The sequence below is a fragment of the Schistocerca serialis genome, chromosome 1 (assembly GCF_023864345.2).
Source record: "Schistocerca serialis cubense isolate TAMUIC-IGC-003099 chromosome 1, iqSchSeri2.2, whole genome shotgun sequence".
Taxonomy (NCBI): domain Eukaryota; kingdom Metazoa; phylum Arthropoda; class Insecta; order Orthoptera; family Acrididae; genus Schistocerca; species Schistocerca serialis.
The window spans coordinates 899731563-899758853 of NC_064638.1; the positions used below are offsets into that span (position 1 = coordinate 899731563).

The following is a 27291-nucleotide window of genomic DNA, read 5'->3' on the forward strand; positions in this document are numbered from 1 at the left end:
GGTGTCACAGGATGTCATCCTTTTGCCCTGGTCTGCCAGATCACCAGTCTTGTTGCCAATCCAATATGTGTGGGATATGATGAAATGGCAAGTGCAGCACTATGAACCAATGCCAACCATCACAAATGAACTTTGGAACCAGGCGAATGCAGCATGGATGGTTATAACACAGGACACCATCGATGCCTTGTACATGTTGATGCTATCATGCATGGAACAAGAAATTGGGACCCACGAAGGATCCTGTGCCTACTAGGCAACATGACACATGACGACTAAGGTGAGCGAAGTGCTAATCATTTCTGCAGAACATACTAATGTACATTCTATCTATAATCATTCATGGTGTTCTGTTCCTTCTGAGCATGAATGTACAATACTCTAACATATACTGCCTGATTTAAAGTAATAAAGCTGCTATGCATCACACAGTGTCACTACATAAAGGGAGAGTACACCTAATTTTGGGCATGAGGAGCTTTTGCTAATTAAATACTGGAAAACACTGACATAGAAATGTTCTGTAAACTATTTATTAACTGCTCTAACTAATATATGTTTTATTTAGGAGAATTTACTTCTTTACATTAAACACATAATAAATAAAACACTGATTCCGTTATAGGCTGAACTGCCAGTAAATCATTAAATAACATGAAGCTATTAAGATGATTTCTGTACACTGTAAAAATGGCACTTTTACTGTAATAATGATCGTAATACTGGCTCAATGTTTAGCATGGGGAACCAGAAATTATTAATTGGTTAACTGAAGTCAGAGCTGAATAGTTCTGGCAAGAAACAGTGAGGAAACATAGATACATAAGAATATAAGGATATTTTAACCAATAAAGTAGGTATTCAGTATTTTGGTTGCTAAGATGCAATGTTCAGTAACCACTTATTATGATCACTGTTTTATTCAGTTATTTTTAATACTGAATAGAGATTTTAGTAAGAATGACTTTTAAGTACATGTAATTAGTTCTTTTCTTTGCATCTATACTTTGCAGAAGGGTCATTAAATGTGAAATCAGCCAACAAGAAAACAGATTTGTACCTCAGTGATTTAGAATTTTGTAATTTTTTGTCATTTGATTCTAATTATCAATATAAAATATAATCCACATTGCAAGATTTTCCATTTTTTGATTATTAATTTTTTAAGCTTACAAAATTTTGCAATTTTTGCCAAATTTTAAACCTTAAAATGTCCATTGCTCAAACAGTATTGTATGTACAGACTTGACATTTATATCATTTTATTCAGTTTATTGCAGGGTTTATGAGCTGCTTGACCAACTTCATTAAAATGCAGAATTTTCCCATGCCAAAAACATTTTACATTTGGACAGTTCCAAAAATGCATTTTTTGTTTTGAAAAAAAAATAAAAAAAATAAAAAAAAGAGAAAAGAAAAACCATGTATGTTAGTCATACATTGTTTGCTGATGTGTGTACCAGATTTCATGATGGTATTCCAAAAGGAGCATATGGAAATGAATTTCATTTTACTGCTATTTGTATTGCCAACTTTATCTCAACTGCACTTGGTTTGCAAGCTGGTTCATAAAAATACTGTTAAAATGTAATTATTGAGTACTAATTATGCATACTTCGCTTTAAAATTTTAAAATCATACTAAAATATGTGACACCATTACTAAAGGATAATCAGAAACATAAAACAAATTTTTCATCACCAAAAGAATAACGCATTCACATATATACAGGTTAAAAAGTATTGATATTATACTAGATTAGACCCACTGCTTCACTCACCTTGACAGCATGGTCTGCACAATTTTTTTCTGTTTTTATCTAATTCAATTTTTATGTTGTTATGCCCACTGCTTTTGTGCAAATCTACACAATATGAAAACAGTGTAAAATCATATACCGACTGTCACAGTTCTAGCTTCAAAACTGTCTTAGTAGTCATGCATTTTCAAAAAACCTTTCAGTCCATATTTCACCCCTTATGGACGGAATTTCGAAAAATAACATAAATGATGTAAGGGACAGTAACCATTTTCCATTTTATGTAACTTTTAATTTACACTAGCTCAGTTCATATTTGTAAAACAACTCTGTGTGTGTCTGTGTGTGTTTATTTGTTTGTGTGTGTGTGTGTGTGTGTGTGTGTGTGTGTGTGTGTGTGTGTGTGTGTGTGTGTGTGTGTGTGTGATAAAACAAAAACAATCAGTTCTATTGAAAGTACTTCATTTCAGCAGAGATGAATTGTTGAGATAAAATTAGCACAGCACTGGTGAGCAAAAAAGATCAGATTGCTGCATGCAATCTGCAAGCACAAAAGCTCAGCAATAAAGTAACAGAAATGTGCCAATGTCATGATTTAAAATGCTTCATCACTCAATTAAATGTTGAAAGGCTTGTCTTGAAGTACAAGTACCAAGCACAGACAACAAAGTGCAATATTCCCTTTGTAGTATTCCAACATGTGCAGTTCAATGTTTTATTGAGAAATTAAGCATTTTAAATTATGAGGCTGGCACATTTGTACCCACGTTGTCACCTGAGGATGTTCATATAGTATGAAACCACTGGCTTCATATAAGCACATAAAATAAAAGTTGAAGTCGTTTACTTAACAGTTGTGGAAACACAATATAATGAAGTATTAAATACCTTCCAGTTGTTTGAATGAGGTAAAACATATATTCCATCAGTGACAACACAGAAAAAAGAACTTGGCTAAAATATTTTATAAAGCCGCAACAGTCATAGGAACTCAAAAGTATCATAAATTTTTTCCTATGAGCAAAGCCAAAAGTAAAGCAAAAATTATTTCTGATGCTAAGAATTTGATATTCATCAAATTCAAGTGGGTAAAATTTTGCAGCATTTGAACAGATTGCACAACTTATTGCATGTGCCTATGACAACAAATGGAGGATGTCTTCAGTGCTATCAAGAGATACAAAAAGGAGAAGAAAAACTTTTATTTATTCATCCTTGTGGATGTATATCACAACCAAGCAGACCAGATACATTGACTTCATACTTTGTAAATTAAATCCATGCCACTGGATCAACATATAATCTATCAAATTAAGAGATGCAAAAAACCTGGGATTATACTGGAAAAGAACACATTGTTACTTTAACAATCTGTCATTATTGTTTGTGAGAACTGGGTAATGTCATTTGAAAGAAAGTTGCAATATATAATATTAGACTATACTAAGATTGTTAGCGGATCATCAGGTATCTTCTGTGTTGAAGATGAGTAAAAAGTTTATTTTTCCAAGGCATCCAAATAGCACGATTGTAAGTAAAAATAGCTACATCCTTGTTTAATTAATAACATTGATAAATATTAATGTATGTGCAAAATGAAGATATAATTAAGTAAGTTATTCATAGCCTAGTGAAGCATAGTGAACGCATTATTGTGGCCAAGATAGATACGAACCCCACACCTACTACAGTAGTACAAGTTTATATGCCAACTAGCTCTGCAGATGACGAATAAATTGAAGAAATGTATGATGAAATAAAACAAATTATTCAGATAGTGAAGGGAGATGAAAATTTAATGGTCATGGGTGACTTGAATTCGAGTGTAGGAAAAGGGAGAGAAGGAAACATAGTCGGTGAATATGGATTGGGGCTAAGAAATGAAAGAGGAAGCCGCCTGGTAGAATTTTGCACAGAGCACAACATAATCATAGCTAACACTTGGTTTCAGAATCATGAAAGAAGGTTGTATACATGGAAGAACCCTGGAGATACTAAAAGGTATCAGATAGATTATATAATGGTAAGACAGAGATTTAGGAACCAAGTTTTAAATTGTAAGACATTTCCAGGGGCAGATGTGGACTCTGACCACAATCTATTGTTTATGACCTGTAGATTAAAACTGAAGAAACTGCAAAAAGGTGGGAATTTAAGGAGATGGGACCTGGATAAACTGAAAGAACCAGAGGTTGTACAGAGTTTCAGGGAGAGCATAAGGGAGCAATTGACAGGAATGGGGGAAAGAAATATGGTAGAAGAAGAATGGGTAACTTTGAGGGATGAAGTAGTGAAGGCAGCAGAGGATCATTAGGTAAAAAGACGAGGGCTGGTAGAAATCCTTGGGTAACAGAAGAAATACTGAATTTAATTGGTGAAAAGAGAAAATATAAAAATGCAGTAAATGAAGCAGGCAAAAAGGAATACAAACGTCTCAAAAATGAGATCGACAGGAAGTGCAAAATGGCTAAGCAGGGATGGCTAGAGGACAAATGTAAGGATGTAGAGGCTTATCTCACTAGGGGTAAGATAGATACTGCCTACAGGAAAATTAAGGAGACCTTTGGAGAAAAGAGAACCACTTGTATGAATATCAAGAGCTCAGATGGAAACCCAGTTTAAGCAAAGAAGGGAAAGCAGAAAGGTGGAAGGAGTATATAGAGGGTCTATACAAGGGCGATGTGCTTGAGGACAATATTATGGAAATGGAAGAGGATGTAGATGAAGATGAAATGGGAGATACGATACTGCGTGAAGAGTTTGACAGAGCACTGAAAGACCTGAGTCGAAACAAGGCCCCTGGAGTACACAACATTCCATTGGAACTACTGACGGCCTTGGGAGAGCCAGTCCTGACAAAACTCTACCATCTGGTGAGCAAGATGTATGAAACAGGCGAAATACCCTCAGACTTCAAGAAGAATATAATAATTCCATTCCCAAAGAATGCAGGTGTTGACAGATGTGAAAATTACCAAACTATCAGTTTAATAAGTGACAGCTGCAAAATTCTAACACGAATTCTTTACAGACGAATAGAAAAACTAGTAGAAGCCAACCTCGGGGAAGATCAGTTTGGATTCCGTAGAAACACTGGAACATGTGAGGCAATACTGACCTTACGACTTATCTTAGAAGAAAGATTAAGGAAAGGCAAACCTACATTTCTAGCATTTGTAGACTTAGAGAAAGCTTTTGACAATGTTGACTGGAATACTCTCTTTCAAATTCTAAAGATGGCAGGGGTAAAATACAGGGAGCGAAAGGCTATTTACAATTTGTACAGAAACCAGATGGCAGTTATAAGAGTCGAGGGACATGAAAGGGAAGCAGTCGTTGGGAAGGGAGTAAAACAGGGTTGTAGCCTCTCCCCGATGTTGTTCAATCTGTATATTGAGCAAGCAGTAAAGGAAACAAAAGAAAAATTTGGAGTAGGTATTAAAATCCATGGAGAAGAAATAAAAACTTTGAGGTTCGCCGATGACATTGTAATTCTGTCAGAGACAGCAAAGGACTTGGAAGAGCAGTTGCATGGAATGGACAGTGTCTTGAAAGGAGGATATAAGATGAACATCAACAAAAGCAAAACGAGGATAATGGAATGTAGTCGAATTAAGTCGGGTGATGCTGAGGGAATTAGATTAGGAAATGAGACACTTAAAGTAGTAAAGGAGTTTTGCTATTTGGGGAGCAAAATAACTGATGATGGTTGAAGTAGAGAGGATATAAAATGTAGACTGGCAATGGCAAGGAAAGCTTTTCTGAAGAAGAGAAATTTGTTAACATCGGGTATAGATTTAAGTGTCAGGAAGTCATTTCTGGAAGTATTTGTATGGAGTGTAGCCATGTATGGAAGTGAAACATGGACGATAAATAGTTTGGACAAGAAGAGAATAGAAGCATTCAAAATGTGGTGCTACAGAAGGATGCTGAAGATTAGATGGGTAGATCACATAACTAATGAGGAAGTATTGAACAGGATTGGGGAGAAGAGAAGTTTGTGGCACAACTTGACCAGAAGACGGGATCGGTGGGTAGGACATGTTCTGAGGCATCAAGGGATCACCAATTTAGTATTGGAGGGCAGCGTGGAGGGTAAAAATCGTAGAGGGAGACCAAGAGATGAATACACTAAGCAGATTCAGAAGGATGTAGATTGCAGTAGGTACTGGGAGATGAAGAAGCTTGCACAGGATAGAGTAGCATGGACAGCTGCATCAAACCAGTCTCATGACTGAAGACCATAACAACAACAACAGCCTTTTCTGACATGTGATTATGGTGTATGTTAAAATATCTTCACTATTGATACGAGAAGGACAAATGTGAATATAATTTGAAGTGTACTATTCTAATAATGTAATAAACTGATTGTCACTAAATGAAAAATAATGATCTGACAACCGTATTTGGCTTCTGACATATTACATCTTACCAACCAGTCCCAAGCCCTGGCTCTGCCTACATGTAAAATAAAATTTATTTGAATAATTCCCACTAGAATACCACCATAAAAGCAAAAAATAATTTAATCTGGGAAAATTCAGCATTTTTATGAATAACATCAAACAGCAGATACTTTTAAAGCTTACAAGACACTGGATGAAACTGTGTAAATTTTAGAAGTGGTACTCAAATAGTTTTTGAAATATACAGTTTTAAGATTAAAAATGGAACAAATAACTCATAACTTTGGAAGTTCCAAAAATTAGTAAGTCAAAAATGAAACGTCCAAAAGAAATTGAATTTGTGATTTTTCATACAAACATCTACTACTACAAATGTACAACAAATTAAATCTGAGTTATCAAGAACCAGACCATTGATTGATTTCACATGGACTGACCCAGAACATTTTTTTATTCACTTGAGGGTTATCATGTAAGGCTGGTCAATAATAACAGACTTTAAATATTGTAAAACATGTTGCGCACTGAGTGACATAGAACAAAAGCAGTTCAAAGAGGTATGAGTCAATGATAGGGTGCTCTGCACCATAGACGCCACCATGGAGAAGGATCCCCCCCAACCCCTCCCCCCCCCCCCCCACCCCCACCCCACCCCTACCCCTCCACGGTAGTGTTGAGCACAGCTGCGGGAAGTTTGATCACTCGAATCTGTAATCATCGTAGCAGCGCGGTGGTTGTAGGCGGAGGCTGGCACAAGAAGTAGGTGCATCGGAAAATCAGAAACTGCACTGCAAGTGTCCCGTATGACCAACTGCTGTGTAGGCAGAGAGACATCAGTTGAAGGCAGATAGGTGGCATCGGAAGGCAGAGTACCAGCAACGGGAGGCAGGTCAGCAGCATAGGAAGGCAGGTCGGAGAGTGACCATGGTGGTTTCAGGCGATTAACAGACATGGTCTGTAGATGAATTATGAACTTGTTTGCACCCCAATGTAACACCTGGTGAGGGCCCGAATAAGGTGGTTGCGGGGCCACTCACACATAGTCATCATGCACCATCACAAATTCACATGATACAAGGTCCTTGTGGACAAACACAGGCAGGACAGAGTGAGGATGTGGCAGTGGGTGCAGAGGCATGTGACATGTGCACAAACCTGTTCAACTAGAGCTGGAAGGTCCATAGTATTGGCCGATGGTGAATCCTCCATGAACTATGCTGCAAGGAGGAGGGGTTTGCCGTATGGTATCTCAGCATGTGATTCATTCAAGTCTTCTTTATGGGCTGAGTGAATGTCCAGAAGGACCAAAGGGAGGGCCTTGGACCATAAGCTGCCATGGCAAATAAGCGCAGTCTTGAGAGTGTGATGCCACCATTCGATCAGGCTTTTCACCTGCCGTGGTAAGCCGTGGTGTGGAATTTAGCAACAGCGCAGAGTGTGCACGGTCGTGCAAAGAGGACGGACCAAACTGACATCCCTGGTCAGTCGTGAGAGAAAGAGGACAGCCAAAATGAGCAACCCATGCTAAGACAAATAATGAGCAATGGTATCAGCCATAATGTCAGGAAGAGGGACCGCCTCGACCAAGTGGGTTACAAGGTCGATGACCAACAAGATGTAACTGTACCCCTCGGAAGGGGACCAATGATGTCAATGTGGAGATGCAGAAGGCGCCCTCTTGGAAAGTCAAATTTTCCTAATGGATGTTAAGTGTGCCTGCCAACATTGCTATGTTGGCATGGTATGCATGTGTAGGTCCAAGTGTGCCAGTCATGCTTCACACCAGGCCAGTCAAAGCACTAGGTAACCAGCTTCATCATGGCTCATGTTTCAGGGTGAGCCACACCATGCAAAGCACTAGAAACCCCATGATGAAGGGCGGTAGGGACCAGGGTACAGGGAGTGCCCATAGAGATGTCCCAAAGGACTAGGGTCATCGACCCATGTAGGATATGGGTTTGGACAGGGAGCGATGTCTTGTTGCCTGAAAGTAATAGCTGTATGTCATCATCTTCGGCCGAAGTTGGGTGAGCTCTTCCAGATTCAACACTGCAGTTAGCACACAGATGCGGGATAGATAGTCTGCCACAACAATGTCCTCACCGCAGATATAACGTGCGTCAGAATAGTGCTGACAGATGTAGTCCATATGGCGGAAATGCTTTGGCAGAAGGTCCTTAGGCAGCTTACAAATAGCATCCACAAGAGACTTCTCATCTGAGTAGATCATGGAAGGCCACCCCACAAGGACACTTTGGAAGTGTTTAATAGCCTTGTACACAGTGAGGAGCTCACGACCAAAAACCGAACACTTACACTGGCTCCTTGTCAGTTTCTTTGAAAATAAGTGGAGCGGGTGGGTTGTAAAACAGCACCCACAGCTGAGTCACTGGCATCAGTCATGTTTGAAACACTGGCCTCAGGACCAAGGTGGCCAAGCATAACAGCTTTTACAAGGGCAGTTTTAAGGCTACTAAATGCATCGAACATGGATTTGGTCCAGTCCAATTGCTATTTCCCCATGGTGTTTTTGGCAGAGAGGGCTTTGGTGAGGGCCATTTGGATGGACACAGCTTGAGGAATATGGCAGTGGTAAAAATTTGCCATACCAGCAAAATGACTGAGATGAGCATAGTCCTCAGGAAGAGGAAGGTCAAGTATGGTTTCGATGTGAGAACTTGTCTGACAGAGGCCGTCAGCAGAGACAGAATGGCCTAGGAGGGTAACAGATGTGGAACAGAGTTGAGATTTATCATGGTTGATGACTACACCATTGGCATTGAGGACTGAATGGACTCCATGGAGGTGAACTTGATGCTCCTCAGCAGAGGAGGAAAAGATCAGTATATCATCTAAGTAAGCATAAGCAAATGGCAGAGGTAGCAAAATAGAATCAATGAACTGCTGCCATGCCTGTGGAGCAATTTTCAATCCTTAAGGCATGTAACAGTATACAAATAGGCCGAATGGTGTGATGATGGCTGTTTTTGAAATATCATGTGGATGCATAAGGATTTGATCATATGCCTGGGATCAATCTAACACAGAGAAAAACCTCCAGCCATGAAGTAATTGCATGAAATCCTGTATATGAAGAGTATTGCTTTTGCCATTGAATACTTGTGCGTGGCGGGCAGTGAGGGAATCAGATCACTTATGGGGTCTGGATCCATTGTTCTGAAAACAATGCGGGCTAGCTCATGAAGTCCATTAATGATGAAGAAAAGCACAAAATAACTCACAACCACACGTCAACGATGTCGGAGTCACCACAGTGGGGTATCATTTAGTGCTGGTTGGTAATAACACACTTTAAATATCGTAAATGCATTTATTAGACATTGAGGCAAGAAGAACAAACATGGCAGTAACACAAGTTGTGCGCTGAGTGACATAGAACAAAAGCAGTTCAAAGAAGTCAGAGTCAAATATTGGGTGCTCTGCACCAGACATCACATGCTTACGGAAACTTACATGCAGTACATCAGGAACAAAACTAACTTAAGTGATTTACTATTCCACAAAAGTTAAATGAGCACTATTCACACAAGAAATACAGTGAAGCTCAATAATGTAAGCAACTCAGATATATTGCAAAACTAGGTAAAGAATCATGTCCACATAAAATGACAAAGGAGTAATTCAGGTTTATTTAGTTAGTTATGTGTACCACTGATCAATCTCATGGTAATGTTATGATGTTGAAGCTGTCAAGTGCATAAGAAATGCACACATGAATCAAGTTTCTTTTTAAATAATGAAAGAAAAGAAAAGGAAAGCTTAAGATGTTTTTACCTATCCCTGTCCCTTAAATGGCTCAGAATGCATATATTATACCTACAGAATTATTTATTCTTATTCAAGAATTCATCCATGGTACAGAAGGGGTTGTCAATGAGATTTAAGTGCAGTTTTTTTTAAACTATTGCTGCTGTCTGTCAGACATTTTATTTCATCTGGTAATTTATCAGATTGTTTTACAGTAGCCTATTTTACCTCTACCCTATAAGATAGATCAACTGGTGAACAGTGTAAGTCTTTCTTTCTTCTCATATTATAATCATGAACATCACTGATGTTTTTAAATTGGTCCATGTTGTTGATAACAAACTTCATTGCTGATTAAATGCACTGTGAGACTGTTGTAAGAATTCCTAACCTTTTAAACAGATGCCAACAAGATGTGGGACTATGATCCCCACCCATTATTCTAACCACTTTGTTTTGAGCAGTGAATACTTTTTGCATAACTCTTGAGATACCCCAATATAATATTCCGTATCACATCAGACAGTGACAGTATGCAAAGTATGTTACCGTACTAATTTCTATATCCACAGATTTGGCAATTGTTCTGTTTGGAAAAGTTGCTGAGTTTAGTCATTAGATCCAAAATATGAATTTTACAATTAAGATTCTCATCTATATGTACATCCAAACACTTAGTGTGGTCTACCCTGTCAACTGACTTCTGTTGATGTGATATATTTATTGATATTTATTGAAATAACTGTATTCCTTGCAGTAGAAAATTGGGTGCACTGGGTTTTTCCAAAGTTCAGAGCAAGCCTATATCAAAAAAAAGGTGAGTAACTTTTCCAAAGACATTATTTTTATCATTTTCTATTGCAGTTCCTTTTACTGATTAATAATGATGATGCTTGTATGATCATGAAATAGTGCCAGTTTAGCTTCTTGTTTCTGATAAGAAGGAAAATCATTCATATACAAGGCGAGTCACAAACTATTGACACCAAGAAATACTCTGAAAGTTTGATAGGAGCTGAAAAGATTTTGGAACAAAAGTTGCATGGGACAATGTGAGTCATAATATGATATTGGTTTTTTGTTGCTAGGTGGGCTCATTTCCGAGATTTGAAGGTCAACCTTTTTTTTTTTTTTTTTTTTTTTTTTTTTTTTTTTTTTTTTTAAATGGGATGCTGTAGTTTGGTACTTATTTTCTGATAGTGGCTATTGAAATGAATCCAATGTAGTGGAACAGTAAGGTCTTTGAAGGTACTTGAAGGTCACAAAGGTGGCATAAACATCCATTTACAGAAGGTGTTCGAAGTGATGACCATTGGTATCATTGCAGGGCTGCAATCTTCTTATCATGAATTCAGTGGTATTCCTTATCACATCAGCACTTATCAAAGCGCACATTCTGACAATACTCTCTCAGATATCTTCAGATGTAGTTGGAATGTCTTTTCTAAAAAATGTCTTTTATGAATCCCCACAAGAAAAAATGCAGAGGTGTTTGGTTTGGTGGATGGGCTGGCCACAACACATCTCCCCTGCATCCAATTCAATGATTTGGGAATTGTCTCTGAAACCCATTTCTATTCATCAGCAAAAAATGTGCTGGACACCCATCATGTTGATACCGCATGCTGTTCCTTGCTCCTAAAGGTATTTCTTCCAATAACAGACCTAATGTTTCTTGCAGGAATGTGGTGTACTCCCTTCCATTAAGATTCCCTTTGATGAAATAAGGGTCTATAATTCTGTCCTCCAGAATCCCACACCATACATTCACTGACCACAGTTTTTGGTGGGCAAGTTGCAGCAGCCAACATGGATTTTCAGTTGCTCAATAATGCATCTTATCCAAATTAACATTTCCATGGTTCATGAATGAATCAATAACTAAAATCAAATTAATAAAAGTGTCATCCCTCTGAATCTGAAGTTGAACCCATCAGCAGAATTCAATGCAATGCATCTAATACATACCAGTTAATTCTTGGTTGAGACGGATATGGTAAGGATAATATTTGTGGTGATTCAGAACATGAACAACACTACCCTGGCTCGTGCCAGATTCACTTGCAATATGACACAAACTAACACAAGGACCACAAACCACAGTGGCATGAGTAAAAAATTCCGTTTCCTCATTAGTAACTTTCCTTTGCCAGATATGTTTCCAATGCGTTAAAGATCCAGTTGTTCTCAATTTATCATATACATATTTCAATGTATGATGCATAGGGTGAGTGTGTAGGGGATATCTTTCAGTGTACAAGTCTCTAGCTCTCACTGAATTTCGTTGGCATTCTCCATAAATGAGAAGCATATTAACTTCTTCCTCAAAGGAATAAATTATCCACATTTGCTTGATTCAACAGTACTAGTCTTACCATTCCTATTAGTGTTGTATTGCAAAACCATCGAATTGTTTTTACATGTCAACGGCATGTTAGATGGATACACTGTATTCGGCAAATATTTACTATTTGCATGATATACAAGAGAGAATGGTCAGAGCATGTGCATCAGTAAGCGACAATGTGATAAGGAATACCACTCAATCCATGATAAGAAGATTGCAGCACTGTGTTGGTAAGAATGTTCATCACTCCAAACAGGTCAAAGACCTTACTGTTACACATCATTGGATTTGTCTCGATAGCTGCTATCAGAAAATATGTTCCAAACCATAGCATCCCAGTTTAAAAAACGAAGTTGACCTTCATCACTCTGACACAACCCCACCTAGTAACAAAAACCCAGTGTCATATTATGGTCACCGTTGTCCCATGCGACGTTTGTCCCACAAACTTTTCAGCTACTATCATACTTTCAGTGTTATTCTAGGTGGCAATAGTTAGTGACTCACCCTGTACATCAAGAACAGAAATGGACCCATGATTGAACACTGTGGAACACCTAATGTAATTTCACCACTGTTAGATTAGGTGGGAAACTTCCTTATATCACTTAAACCATATAAAGAAACTTTTTGCTTCCTGTTCTGTAGATATGACTTAAACAACTCATATGCTGTTCCATTTATACCATAGAATTGTTATTTCTGTAACATAATATCATCATTCACACATTCAAATGCTTTGGATAAATTACAGGAAATTCCTACTGGTGATATTTTAGCATTTAAAGACTGTTATGTGGGCAGTGAAACTGTATATAACTGTCTCAGTGGAACAGCATTTTTTGAATCCAAACTGTGGTTTACTAAGTATCCCATTACTTTTGAGCTAGCTAACCACTCTTGACTACATTACTGTCTCAACAACTTTTGAAAACGCTCTAAGCAAGAAAACTGGCTGATAGTTATTGACATCTGGTGTGTCCCCTTTCTAGAGGAAAGGCTTGAAAATGGCATATTTTAACCTGTCTGGGAAGATAGCTTGAGTTAGTCACATTTGTGACTCAGAACATCAACTGTAACTGCTCCACATTGTTTTAATATCTTGTTAGAGATGTCATCTATTCCGACAGAACTTTTTCTTTTTTGCAGAGATTTAATGATTTTTTGTTATTTCACATGTGGTTGTTATATGAAAATTAATCTGACTAGGATTTCTCAGAACTGATTCTTCCATGTACTGCTTGGCTTTTTATTTTGAACTATTTTCACCAAAATGTTTCACGTACACTTATGAAATGGTTGTTAAATACATTATCTACTTGTGTACAGTTGGTTAAGATGATTTCATTCTCATTAATAGTAATACTACGTAACCCAGGGGCTACTTTTCCTGCCTTCCTTCTAAGAACATTTCATATTGATTTGACTTTATTGCCGGAGTTATCAATTTTATCTCTAGTATACATATTTATTGATTTTCTGACAATGCTTCTCTGAATGTTACAATAAATTTTTGTAGTGTAATACTACGTCTAGGTCTTTACTAATATTTGCTGTCTCCTAGAGTTTTCTTGTTCTTTCTGAAGACATTTTAATACCTCTAGTAATCCAAGGTTTCTTTGAAAACTATTTGGTGCTACATTTAGTAATTTTTTGAGGCAAAAATGTTTAAAAAGGGATATAAATTTATCAAGAAATGTGTTGCATTTATCATTAGCATTTGGCTCATTATATACACTCCTGGAAATTGTCCCAGGAAGGGGAAACTTTATTGACACATTCCTGGGGTCAGATACATCACATGATCACACTGACAGAACCACAGGCACATAGACACAGGCAACAGAGCATGCACAATGTCGGCACTAGTACAGTGTATATCCACCTTTCGCAGCAATGCAGGCTGCTATTCTCCCATGGAGACGATCGTAGAGATGCTGGATGTAGTCCTGTGGAACGGCTTGTCATGCCATTTCCACCTGGCGCCTCAGTTGGACCAGCGTTCGTGCTGGACATGCAGACCGCATGAGACGACGCTTCATCCAGTCCCAAACATGCTCAATGGGGGACAGATCCGGAGATCTTGCTGGCCAGGGTAGTTGACTTACACCTTCTAGAGCACGTTGGGTGGCACGGGATACATGCGGACGTGCATTGTCCTGTTGGAACAGCAAGTTCCCTTGCCGGTCTAGGAATGGTAGAACGATGGGTTCGATGATGGTTTGGATGTACCGTGCACCATTCAGTGTCCTCTCGACGATCACCAGTGGTGTACGGCCAGTGTAGGAGATCGATCCCCACACCATGATGCTGGGTGTTGGCCCTGTGTGCCTCGGTCGTATGCAGTCCTGATTGTGGCGCTCACCTGCACGGCGCCAAACACGCATACAACCATCATTGGCACCAAGGCAGAAGCGACTCTTATCGCTGAAGACGACACATCTCCATTCGTCCCTCCATTCACGCCTGTCGCAACACCACTGGAGGCGGGCTGCACGATGTTGGGGCGTGAGCGGAAGACGGCCTAACGGTGTGCGGGACCGTAGCCCAGCTTCATGGAGACGGTTGCGAATGGTCCTCGCCGATACCCCAGGTGCAACAGTGTCCCTAATTTGCTGGGAAGTGGCGGTGCGGTCCCCTACGGCACTACGTAGGATCCTACGGTCTTGGCGTGCATCCGTGCGTCGCTGCGGTCCGGTCCCAGGTCGACGGGCACGTGCACCTTCCGCCGACCACTGGCGACAACATCGATGTACTGTGGAGACCTCACGCCCCACGTGTTGAGCAATTCGGCGGTACGTCCACCCGGCCTCCCGCATGCCCACTATACGCCCTCGCTCAAAGTCCGTCAACTGCACATACGGTTCACGTCCACACTGTCGCGGCATGCTACCAGTGTTAAAGACTGCGATGGAGCTCCATATGCCACGGCAAACTGGCTGACACTGACGGCGGCGGTGCACAAATGCTGCGCAGCCAGCGCCATTCGACGGCCAACACCGCGGTTCCTGGTGTGTCTGCTGTGCCGTGCGTGTGATCATTGCTTGTACAGCCCTCTCGCAGTGTCCGGAGCAAGTATGGTGGGTCTGACACACCAGTGTCAATGTGTTCTTTTTTCCATTTCCAGGAGTGTACATCTCCACAATTAACATTTCTTAAACTTTCGCTGAAGTGCTCTATAGATTCTGGACTGAGCAACTTTACACTTGTACTTAATGGTTTCTAAACTGTGTACCCTGTTAGGTTTTGTAAGTTAATCAATAATTGTCCATCATGGTCTCATAATCCACATATCACAGGGAAAGCATATCTTAGTTTTACACCTTCTTGCTGTACAAATACATTATGTATAAGAATTCTACTGTCTTGAGCTATACAAGTAGGGAAATTGATCACTGATTCTAAGATATATTTCATTAATAACACTTCTAGTTGACTTTTCCTAACAGAATTGTTGAGAAAGTTTACACTGAAATCAGCACAGATTAATAACTTCTTCTTTTTGTCTGACAGACAGCATAATGAATAGCTCCAAATCTCCTAATGGGGACCTGTACACTGTTGCTAATATCAGCACTACATTATCTAGCTGTAGTTCACATGAACAAACTTCAAAGTGCTGATAGACGCAAAGTTTTCTTACTTCTACAGTTTTGTACTTATTCCCTTGTTTTGTGTAAATGGCAATTCCTCCTTTATTCATGCTAGATTTGGAAGTGTAAGATGGTAAACTATACCCGTTTATACACTTTCCAGCCCCACAGTTACATGCTGTTCAGACAGATAAAGTATCTCAATCTCGTTCTTATTTTTGAAATCATCTACATACACTGACACCTCATCTACTTTATTTTTTTATTTCTCTGCTATTTGGATGAAGTAAATTGGTACTACCCTTAGCTTTATACCTATTTACTGTATATGAAGCTCCTTTCATTCCATTTTTCTAGATTGTTGTCTGCCTGGACTTTGGTTTTGACCTATAAAACCTGTCTGCCTGCTCCTGTTAACCACAGGAATCAACCCTTGTGTGGCTGGGGTTCCCCTTACAATATATGCTAATAGAGAAGCTAATTTATCTCTCCCCTTCTTTTTTAGTCACAGGCAATGTGTAGTGTATCTCCACCTACCAATAACATCAACTGGAACAATGCTTACGTGAGATTTTGCTGGTGTCTGGAGCTCAGTGTTAACACGCATTGCAGCAGTGTTTATCCGGGGTCGATTATTACGCTGAAAGACGTCCACAAACCCCACATTTGTGTTCCCAGTTTCTGCTCCTATTTTTTTCAGGTCACTCCTAATACTATATCTTGGATTAATAGCCAGGCTCTTTCCTGCTACCACAACTATAATTACCTGATCTTCCTTCTTGAAGTCCTTGCATAGCTACCTAAGTTCTCTGCCACCTGGCTAACTTGTGACCTGGTACCCTGCACGTAATTTCTCCTGAAGCTGCTAGACCACACCCCTCCCATGACTGCTACCTAGAAGCAGAATTCTCCTTTTCCTGTTCTGAATTGATTTTGACCTGTCTTTTTTCTTTAAGCTAATATTCTGCTTCAACCTACATCAACTACATCTGGATGTTGTTATCACACAATACTGAAGACGAAGTACTTACTATTTGCACCTGAAGAAAATAAGTCATACATGCAAACAAATACAACAGTAAATTTTTGCTTGAGGTGAAGATCATGACAGTGATGATCTTCTGTGGCTAAAGTGAAGGCTGCCAATGTACCCATGGCTCTTGAAGTATAAAGTTCTCTGATAGTTATCTTCCAGTGCTGGCTTTTTGTGATTCAGAGACAACCAATAAATGCTATGAATAACTAGCCAGCTACCTTCCACATCTAGAGAATTATTAATCATTCTTACTGCTTTCCTTGCTGTCTCCAACATACAAGAAACCTATATGCCTTATGCATGAACCAGTTCTGCAAATACTGTGATGAGTGTTGAATAAATAATGCAACACATCCCTGCCCTCCTATGCCCTTCTGAAAGTGGATTGGTTTTATTAAGGATTATAATACACCATATTATTCCTCACTCTTTGTGCCACAAAACTCCATTTTTCAACCTAATTTCTGTTTGATTTGACAGCCTTACAACACTATACTGAGAGGACCTTTCTGCCTACATGGTACCACTCTAATGGTTGATGTCAAAGTGAACATCTTTCTGCATCAACAGCCTCTCAATTATCCATGAACTGCTTCCCACAGAGTGCATCATCTATTGGTCCAAACAGATTGAAGTTGGAAGTTGTGAGATCTGGGCTGTTGGGTGGATGAAGAAGAATGGTCCAATGAAGTTTAGTGATCTCCTGTCAGGTGCACAGGCTTGTATGAAGCCATGTGTTTTTATGGAGAAAGAGAAGTTCATTTTAATTTTCATAGTGATGAACACTGAAGTTCAACACTGCAGGTATCACAGCTTTGTGTGGTTGGCTGGTGTGTGAGGGAATGTTCAGTTCTGCACGACACTGTTGCAATGATGATGCCTCATCATTTTTTCATTAACTGCCAGGTCTCTGCAGCCATTCTGCAAGCACCTATGAATATCTGTGATACTCTGGTTTTCTGCCAGAAGAAACTAAATGATAGTTCTCTCCTTGGAGTGCATCTCCATTGCAGATGCCACTTTGAAGGCTATGTGTAGTGCTGCCACCTACTGAATTTTCACGAACTATAGGAGCTGAAGTGGGACTATTCCAAAATGTTCCACAACAAATTCTACATTTTTTCCATTGACATTGACCAAGGAAAAAATGTGTTGCATTATCTATTGAATGCCCCTTGTATTTTAATAGAACAGCATTTGAACAGAATACAGATTCAAAATTACGTGCACTGGTTAATTACAGTGAGATACATGCAAAGCAAATATGACTAAACATTTACATAGGTGTTAAACCAAAGAACAGGATGACACAGGTGTCACATTAAGCACAAGAAAATGAAGATATTACATGATATACTTATGGTCAATATTGTACAAAAGTGTTACATATGACCCGTATTCCAATGATGTTTCCTTCTACGGATACGTCAGCAAAACATCTGTAACACTTCAGATAGTGTTGGTTGAAAAAAATTGCAAATTTATCAAAACAGCATAAACTTTACACAAATAGCAAGACAAAGAATATTATTTCGTAACATTTACATAATAATATTATCAGTTGCATTTTACAGAAGTATATCATTACAGAAAATGGTTTTTGTGTTACCTAAAACTTTGTGTAGAGATGGGTACACACAAGGTCTGTTCAAAAAATTCTGGGACTTTGTCCAACATATTTTTCTGCACTTACCTTCTACTTATTGTGCATTGTCCTCTTTGAAATACTCTCATCCATTACTGACACATCACTACCAAAGCCGTTACCTCTTCCGGAAGCAGTCTTGGTATGCCCGTTTCTGGATTGTGCAAATCACTGTCTGCAAATTTTCTTTTATCCCATCAATTATTGCAAACTTTCATCCTTTCTAAGGGGTTTTCAACTTTGGAAATAAAAAAAGGGACCAGGTCTGGAGCATACCAAGGATGAGCAGCAGAGCAATGTCATTTTTTGTGCAATAGTCATGCACCAAAAGGGATGAATGTGCAGGTGCATTATCATACTGCAAGAACCATGAATTATCTCAGAAAAACAGTTTGCTCCTGTGGCATGAAATCATTTTGAACTATCCTGAAAGTGAGAGAAAACTATCAGCATGGCTTTGACATTTGACGTGACCTGACCTGACGAGCTTTTTTCCATCTTGGAGTAACTTTCCTGACCCATTCTGAAGAATGAACCTTGCTCTAAACATCATAACCACAGACCTACATCTCATCACCAGTTAAGATATTCCTAAAGCAAACCACATTCTCATTTGTCCTATCCCAAAGCTCTTTGTAAATTTCAAGGTGAAGGTCTTTCTCGTCTTGACTCACGAGCTGTCGGATGAACTTGGTGGTAACACAATGCATTCCAATATGATGTGTCAAGATTTCATGACATGCTCCAAGTGAAATGTTACATTCTTCTGCATTCTGCTGGACAGTCAGTCTTCAACTGGTATGCACAGTTTTGTTGACATTTATGACGTGAGCATTGTCAGTAGATTTGAAGGGCATCCTGAATAAGAGTCATCTTTAACTTCCATCTGGCCATTTTTAAACCATGTGAATATTCATAACACCAAGTTTGGCTTAAGCACTCATCACTGTAGGCCTTCTACATCATTTGGTGTGTTTCTGTGAAGGTTTCCTTGAGTTTCACACAAAATTTTATGCAGACACATTGCTCCTCTAACTTTGCCAACTTGAAATTCGAGAACTATGAGACACAACATTCTATTCATTACAACACCGAACAATAACCAACAAACATACAACAATGAAACCTCTGGCAGTTACACATTAAATACAGGTGTGCACAGGAGTACCAACTACATTTTGATCCAATACATCATTGGCAAGAAATTAACAATGTTCCAGAATTTTTTTAACAGACCTCGTACACATGACAATTACATACAATACACACAGTACATAAGTACATGAAAATACATAATACAGACTTTTACATAAATGTTCTTTACAATTTGTTTGGTAAATACTGGTCTTTATTAGAAATGTTAAGTCATCCATTCATTCTGATTTTTAGCAAGCATTTCAGTTTTCATATCCATATTTTACAGATATTACTAAAGATTTTACTTGCACTTCACAAACAAAAAGACAGTTTAGAAACTGGGATTACTTTCACCAGAAGTGTGCTTTTGGCTGCTTGAATTACATACAGTTCAATAAAAACTATTTACAATAAATATAAATTTCCCACCTCCCATTCATCATTTCCAGCAGTTTGCACCAAATTCTTTTATCTGAAAACCCCTTTGGATCAAGCATATATTTGGCTATCCACTGAAAACTTGTGGCAGCCCAATTGAAACACATTTCCTGTGGTATTCACTTAGGAGGAGAGTATTTATAATGTTGGCAGTTGATTTATTAGGAACATTTTACTTTTCTTTGGGTATCTCCATTATTAGGCTGCAACTTATTACATAATGCAACCCTTTAGTTATCCTTCCACATTTTCAAAATATCCATTTCATTACTCATAAAGTAAGATAATTAAGAATCTGAAACTTACAGATATACAGAGTGAAGATTATTTAAACCAACAAACTTGGCAGTCGGAATGGATACCAAAACAAATATTTTTCTCTAATGTCATACTTTTCTGTGTTGATTTATTGAACTGGTGGAGAGAGTTTTCTCTGTAGGAAAGCTAATTAAACTTACAAACTCCAGGAAACTGCATGGGACAGTGAAAACATGGAGGCTTCCTGTCAGATTAAAACTGTGTGCCGGACCGAGACTTGAACTCATGACCTTTACCATTCACGGGCAAGTGCTCTACCATCTGAGCTATCCAAGCATGACTTACTACACATCCTCACAGCTTTAATTCCACCAGTACCTCATTTCCTACCTTCCAAAATTCACAGAAGCTCTCCTGCGAACCCTGCAGAACTTGCACTCCTGGATGAAAGGATACTGCAGAAACATGGCTTTGCCACAGCCTGGAGAATGTTTTAAGAATGAAATTTACACTCTGCAGTGGAATGTGCACTGATATGAAACCTCCTGGCAGATTAAAACTGTGTGCTGGACTGAGACTTGAACTTGGGACCTTTGCCGTTTATGGGCATTTCTTCCGATGTGATTTTCCTGTGAGGATAACAAATGATAGAAACAGGTTTTAATCCTTTATTACCAGGAGACAAAAACATTAACACAACACAGTTACTTCAGTTACAACAGAGATTCAAAAATACCTCCATTGACTTGTAAACAGAGGCTACACCAGTGGGTCATGTTCTACCTGACACAGCTAAAGGCTGCAGGAGGTTCCTTAGTTCTTACTGGTGATGCTATTAACTGGGTAACCAGATCCCCTTTGGGTTCAACAGGGGTTTTATAAACAAGGCTGCACATCTCTTCTCATTCAAAAATGTCCAGAAGGGTCAAATCAGGGGACTGGATAGGCCATGTTAGAGAACCACCATTGCCAATCCACTTGTACTGGCACCCCATCATGCTGGAACCACATGTGCTGTCTTGAAATGAGTGGCACACCATCCATCAACTCAGGCAATGCACTGGCCAACTATTCCTCCCCACACATTCAAGTAGAACTTCACTTGATGAGCACAAGTAAATGTGGCAAGTAGATTAACCTCACTTAAAACATGCCCGAACATTGCTCCATCAGTAATCAACACAGAGGACGGAAGTATAGGATGCACCTGATACTATTTGATGTACCATTGCAGAAACTGCATTCTGACTGGATAATCATCTGGCTCCAGGTTGTGCACATGCAGTAAGTGAAATGAATTAACAATTTCTTATGAATGATGTTCATTCCATCTGTCCAATTTGTTCCCATGATGTGCACAACAGCACTAGTGTTGAGAGTGATTATGCCCTCTACTGGATTAAAAAAGCTCACAAGTAGTTATGACATCAGAGAAAAATGTTTGTTTTGGTGTCCCATGTAACCTCCCAGAGGTTATCAGTTTAAAAATTTTTACTCTGTATATTAGTAAGATTATAACATGAAGTCTTCACAACATCTGAAATATATGTCTGAACATTGACTTTGCAAATACTGTTTGAAAAAATTTCCACTAACCCACTATTTTTCATAAACAAATTACTGAGCTTCTCATGAAAAAAGCATGTGCTGTTTTGGTTTTGGTAACACTGGGTTATGCTATTTTGTTATTGGTAACTAAGGGTGTCATTCAATAAATATGTGTTTTGCTTCCCCTGTTAAAAGCAAGTTAGCTACAAAAAGTGTTACTTCATCTGATCAACTGCTCATTGCAGAAGTATCTATAACATCATTAATGAACATTGACATATCTTCCATTGAAAAGCAACTGATAAGTACATCTACAGATGCATCAAAAGAAGAAGTTGCTCTCGACTCTGATCTTTTTTTCTCTAATTCAGACTATGATTGAACCTGAACATCTTCCAAAGTCTCAAATCTATCAAGGAGTTCCTCATGCCCCTGCTCTGTTATAGCAGAAACACACTCTGTACTACTGGCAGCATGTGTTTTTACTATTTTGTGTACTTTGCCTCTTACCATAATTAATACCAGAAACACAAATAACAAACTAATGCACTCAGTATTCACAAAAGCTTGTAAATTATTTTTGCCAACATATCCTGGCCTATCTGCATTTTGAACAGTTACTAGCCAAATGACCAACATGTCTACATGTAAAACATTCATGCCCTGCAAGACTACAAAACTAATACCTTGCTGGTACTAGCTATCAGGTATACCGTTACCCTTAAACAGTGATACCCCCAGGTTCATGTGGGTCACAAATGTAGCCTTACACATAATCTATCTAGTTTTCACAAATTAGATCTAATAACTGAGAACAGATACTAAATCAAACAGAAACAAAGTTAGACTCACTGCACCATACTCTGCTGAGCTGATATTGCTGAACTGGAGGTGTGTGAAGTACCAATGCTCATACACAATTACTAAAGTATGTAGTCTTACTACCTAACATCAAAACTACAGAATTCGGATGTCAAGAGATACTCAAAACTCTCTTCTCTCAGCAAACCATAGCATTTGGACATTGGATGAACACTTCTCAATACATATCAAGAAGTGTATCAGTCACTTACTGACACCAACTGTAATGACCCAGCCTATTCCACACTGCTATGAATCAGGATGGGTGAGAGAAATTGTGTGAGAGATGGTAGATTTACACTGGGCTATGTGGTGAAACAGTAGCAGTATTGACAGTCGTTTATTTCAGCAGACTTGTACTGCACTCCATCCAGCATCAGTGTGGCACTGTGTGTGCAAATGCAGCCAATTGCAGAATTCATTATGATGTCTGTTGTCCTGGGTCACAGGTGGTAGCTGATGTAGCACCATGTGGGTCACCACTGGGTGAAGAACAAGTGTGGTCTACTCAGGCCCTTTGGGGTTTCACCGGATATCCATCCCTGAGGATGCTTGTGGCCCCATATCATGCACTTAGTTATGATAGCTGCCACCAATGGCCTGATGCATCAATGCCCTGCTCACAATCCCCCAGCCTCCCGTAACCTCTCCCCTTGGGTAGACCAGGATGGTGACCAATGACATGTAGGTGACCAGGAAGCCACAAGGGTGTGCCTCCCCTAGCTGAACAGATACCTTGCAGTCCATTAGCTGATATCCCTCAGAGACCAGAGGCTGGCCATACACGAGCTCCCCACGTCAGTGAAGTTTCCTAAGTCCTGTATCTACCACTACACCACAGGTATGGTGTGCTTTATGGAACTTGATGAGTCAATCAGAGGGCAGTTTGCCCTCAAATTGCTATAATCAAGTGTTAGTCATGATTCCTCTGAAACTCAAAAGCCTGTTGTTCTTTCCATTTCAAGATGCAGTTACAATGGCATCATGGCTGAATGCCTTGAACCCCTAAGCTCAGTCATTTACATTCTTAAAGCTACACTTCTGACATAGTACTGTTGGGAGGGTGTTTGTCATATTACTTGCCCTGTCAGCATTTCCTAACTTGCCTTGCACCAAACATGGGTTGCTACACATGGTTAAATTTGCAATGTGTGAATTTCTGAGTTACAAAATGTTACTTCACTCTTGGTCACACTGTGTTACGGTGTTAGCTGTTCCATGCAATTCACTCATGGCCGTTGTCAAAAATCTTATTTGGCAGGAATGTTTTGATGTAGAGGAGATGGTCCAAATATGGGCAGTGGTCTAAATACGGGCTAGGAGGCCTGGTAATGCCAGAAAGTGCTGGCAACTGACTGTGGCATGTATAACCAGATGACAACTGGTTGTGCAAACATGTATTGTTTCTTTACAGTCAGATTTTGTGCATGAAAGTCTCAATGTTGTGGACTGCACTCTATTGACAGGTACCATTTTCTTTAGGATCTGTTTTAGCTCCACATGCTATTCATTCAAAGAACTGTATTACTGATATGTGAAAGTATCTGTTTCCCAGTTTTCATTGTTCTGTCTGTATTTTTTAATGGCTCTTAGGGCCATTTTTCAAGAACCACAGTGTGATCCAAATATGGGTTACCATGATGAGTCTAATTATGGGTTACCCCATACTCAAGATTTGTTTTTCAGAATGCTACATAACAAGCCTAAATACCAAGCCAAGAGCAAAAAGACAAGACCTTCTGAAGATGGCTGAAACCATCACTGCTGTGTGGGCAAACAAAGTGGAAATTATAAAGGCCATAAAAGTATATGATCTAATTGAGAGACCTCAAGTAAGAGAACAGATCCTACTCCAACTGCTGCTGCCAGTTCTAAGCTAGGTAGGCCTTCTGTTTTAGGATCATGTCTGGAAGAAGAGCTTATTTCTTACTTGTTGACTATGGATCAAAAATGTTTTGGTTATACTTTATCCAATTTGAAATGAATGGCATTTGTTTTAGCAGAGAGCAATAGCATTAATGCACTTTTCACCACTAATGCAACTATCGGATTTGAACAGATCTTTTTCTGAATCGCCATTCATCTCACTTATTGATTAGGAAGCCCTGCAGCACTTCTTTCTCAAGAGCATTGATTTCAACATAGAAAATGATACAGCTTTTTATGAGCAATCAGAAGAGACTTATAATAAAAACCACAACCCACTGGATTGCATATATAATGTTGATGAGACAGGTTTGAGTATTGTGCAGAGTAAAACACTACAAGCAATTGGCAGAAAAGGAAACTGCCAAATTCCAGCCCTTACATCTACTGAAAGAGGTTCAACAATGGTATTCATAGTTTGCATGGTTGTATCAAGACATTTTATTCCTCCTTATGTTGTTTTCCCAGAACTAGTGTGTTGGACCAGTTGGTGAAATGTACTCTTCCAGAAAGTATTGAATGAGCCCACCATTCTGTTTGGGTAGAAATTAATCTGTTTATTGGGTAGTTCAACCACTTCATCATGATGGTTGAGCCAACTGAAGATTTACCAATTCCCTTTGTTTTAGATTGACATTATGGCCATGTTCAAAACACTGAAGTGGTTGATAAGGCCCAGATGAACCACATTTGGATCATTTCATTGCAACCCCACTCAACACACAATCTCCAGCCCCTCAATAACTCTTACATGGGACCATTTAAGGCCTATTGCAGTGAGCTGGCAAGACAGTATGTTAGATGCTCAGAAACATATTACAGCATATGAAGTAATACATCTGTCCAGGAAAGCTTATCTGCAAGTTCAAACTGGTCATATTACAGTAAGTGGTCTCTTCACAGATGTTGATTATCTGGCTACTCAAAAGGAAGCTCAAAAATCTTGTAACTCTTTGTCACCTATTGCCTCTATTGAAGTGCTCCTAGATGCTGCTAACATGAAACTTCCTGGCAGATTAAAACTGTGTGCCCGACCGAGACTCGAACTCGGGACCTTTGCCTTACGCGGGCAAGTGCTCTACCATCTGAGCTACCGAAGCACGACTCACGCCCGGTCTCACAGCTTTACTTCTGCCAGTATCTCATCTCCTACCTTCCAAACTTTACAGAAGCTCTCCTGCGAACCTTGCAGAACTAGCACTCCTGAAAGAAAGGATATTGCGGAGACATGGCTTAGCCACAGCCTGGGGGATGATTTCAGAATGAGATTTTCACTCTGCAGCGGAGTGTGCGCTGATATGAAACTTCCTGGCAGATTAAAACTGTGTGCCTGACCGAGACTCGAACTCGGGACCTTTGCCTTTCGCGGGCAAGTGCTCTACCATCTGAGCTACCGAAGCACAACTCACGCCCGGTCTCACAGCTTTACTTCTGCCAGTATCTCGTCTCCTACCTTCCAAACTTTACAGAAGCTCTCCTGCGAACCTTGCAGAACTAGCACTCCTGAAAGAAAGGATATTGCGGAGACATGGCTTAGCCACAGCCTGGGGGACGTTTCCAGAATGAGATTTTCACTCTGCAGCGGAGTGTGCGCTGATATGAAACTTCCTGGCAGATTAAAACTGTGTGCCCGACCGAGACTCGAACTTGGGACCTTTGCCTTTCGCGGGCAAGTGCTCTACCATCTGAGCTACCGAAGCACGACTCACGCCCGGTCTCACAGCTTTACTTCTGCCAGTATCTCGTCTCCTACCTTCCAAACTTTACAGAAGCTCTCCTGCGAACCTTGCAGAACTAGCACTCCTGAAAGAAAGGATATTGCGGAGACATGGCTTAGCCACAGCCTGGGGGATGTTTCCAGAATGAGATTTTCACTCTGCAGCGGAGTGTGCACTGATATGAAACTTCCTGGCAGATTAAAACTGTGTGCCCGACCGAGACTCGAACTCGGGACCTTTGCCTTTCGCGGGCAAGTGCTCTACCATCTGAGCTACTGAAGCATGACTCACGCCCGGTCTCACAGCTTTACTTCTGCCAGTATCTCGTCTCCTACCTTCCAAACTTTACAGAAGCTCTCCTGCGAACCTTGCAGAACTAGCACTCCTGAAAGAAAGGATATTGCGGAGACATGGCTTAGCCACAGCCTGGGGGATGTTTCCAGAATGAGATTTTCACTCTGCAGCGGAGTGTGCACTGATATGCACCTGTGTATAAAGTGCGCAAAAAAAAAAAAAAAAAAAAAAAAAAATTGTGCACAGTTCCACTGTTGTTTCAGAACTGCAAACCCATACCTATTCCTTCATTATTGCAACAGGTAACAGAGTGATAAACTGTGTAACTGTGTTCTTGTACATCCAAGAGCAGCAGTAATATAAAATACAAAGCAAGCTGTGTAAGAAAAAATTACGATCTGTGCAAATTAAAATGCCCCGATTACAAACTGGCAACATAATCCCACTTTGAGGCAGTTGTCTTCAAGATAATTAATGATCAAATAAGCAGCTGGCTGGGATCTGATGCATCTGCACTGCTTAATGCTTTGAGTGTCTCTGCATTATTGTCTCTG

General features: G+C 39.6%; 1 protein-coding gene across 1 annotated transcript in view; it reads right to left on the reverse strand.

Moving 5' to 3' along the window:
• LOC126444898 (uncharacterized) overlaps window positions 1-27291 on the reverse strand; it is a 697169-nt gene that overhangs the window by 349178 nt on the left and 320700 nt on the right. The gene's annotated exons all lie outside the window — the stretch shown is intronic.